Source organism: Gracilinanus agilis, chromosome 4 (genome assembly GCF_016433145.1).
Source record: "Gracilinanus agilis isolate LMUSP501 chromosome 4, AgileGrace, whole genome shotgun sequence".
Taxonomy (NCBI): Eukaryota; Metazoa; Chordata; class Mammalia; order Didelphimorphia; family Didelphidae; genus Gracilinanus; species Gracilinanus agilis.
This window is the reverse complement of record NC_058133.1, coordinates 500373519-500375204: the sequence shown is the minus strand read 5'-3', so window position 1 is coordinate 500375204 and position 1686 is coordinate 500373519.

The window sequence follows — 1686 nt, the reverse complement described above, 5'->3', positions numbered from 1 at the left end:
GAAAGAAAGAAAGAAAGAAAGAAAGAAAGAAAGAAAGAAAGAAAGAAAGAAAGAAAGAAAGAAAGAAAGAAAGAAAGAAAGAAAGAGGAGGGGAGAGATCTTGTTTATTCTCCCTTGGCTTCTTTCAAGATAAAGAATTGGTAATTTAGCTTTATGGTTCTAGACCTGGAAAGGTTCTCAAAGGTCATCTACTCCAATTCCTTCCTTTTACAGATGTGGAAACTGAGGCTCGGAGGGAGGTTAGGTGATCCAACGTGGCAGAAGTAATGTCAGAGGAGGGATTTGAACTGAAGGCCTTTGCCCCTTCCATTCTCTCTTGCTCTGTTGGTGCATCTAAGAAGAATCCTGGCTATCAATTAAATTTTTAAAAAGGGGAGGAAGCCTTGGGGAATGTGGTAAAGAGAATGTGAAATCCTCCAAGTAGAGTTTGGGTCAAAGGAGAGGGAGAGAGAGAGAGAGAGAGAGAGAGAGAGAGAATAAGGAAGCCTTTTCTGTTTTAACCTTAACCTTATAAATGGAGTTTATTTGCTATATTAAATGAACTAGATGGTGTAGGGCTGTGTTCTCAGAAGTGAAAAGAACTCACTTCCCATTACAGTGAGGATTTCAAGTGACCCTGGTTGTGATTTTTCATACAGCTAAAATGTTGTAATTGCTTATGTCTTTATTTTATTATTGATTTCATTGTTAAGAAATTTTATATTTGGTAACTGATATTTATTTAATCTTAAGAGATTAAAGGATTTAATAGAGCAAAAATATGAGTGGCGTGTTGGGAAAGGAAGTTTCTCTAGTTTAATAAATCAATGATATTTGATGAACTGGCAGGGGGCTCTGAGTTTAGCTTACTGAGAGATATATTGAATTTTATTGATTAGGGAGGAAATGCACAAACATATCCTTGGATTATCCTAGATTTCAGGGTGATAGAAACAGCGATGGGAGGGAGTCAAGGAGCAGACTGAGATGACCTATCAGGAAAGTGGACGTCTAGACCCCTTTGCCACATTCGACAAGTTCTCCGCATGTTTCATCCAACTTCCTATTGTAATCTGGACTTCATCCACTTGGTTTTTCTAATGTCAATATTGAAGCAGAACTCCTCTGAGTGATTATAACTTCCATTTAAGGGAATCTGCAGTATTCAAAGCATCATAGATTTAGGACCAGAAGGAATCTTAGATGCCATCTAGTCCAGTCCCCCCATTTTACAGATAAGGAAACCAAAGCCTAGCCATTGAGATAGTAAACATCTAGGGTGGGATTTGAACCCAGGTCCTCGGATCCCTGAGGTAGTCTTCTCCCCACTATACCATATAACCTACCAACAGAGATGACTAAAATTAATATTTCCTTTTCGTTATTGTTGTTCAGTGATTCTCAGTCATCACCGACTCTCTGAGAGCCCACGTGGAGTTTTCTTGACAAAGATACTAAAGTGGTTGGCCATTTCCTGCTCTAGCTCTTTTAATAGATGAAGAAACTCAGGCAAATGGGGTAAAGTGACTTGCCCAGGGTCACACGGCTGCTAAGTGTCACTGAGGCCAGATTCAAACTCACAAAGAGAAGTCTTCCTGACTCCAAGCCCAGGGCTCTACCCACTGCACTACCTACCTAGTTGTCCTCATTCCTTGTGACTAGATAATGTGATAGATACGCTATGAGGGTCTGGGAACGTCCCATTCC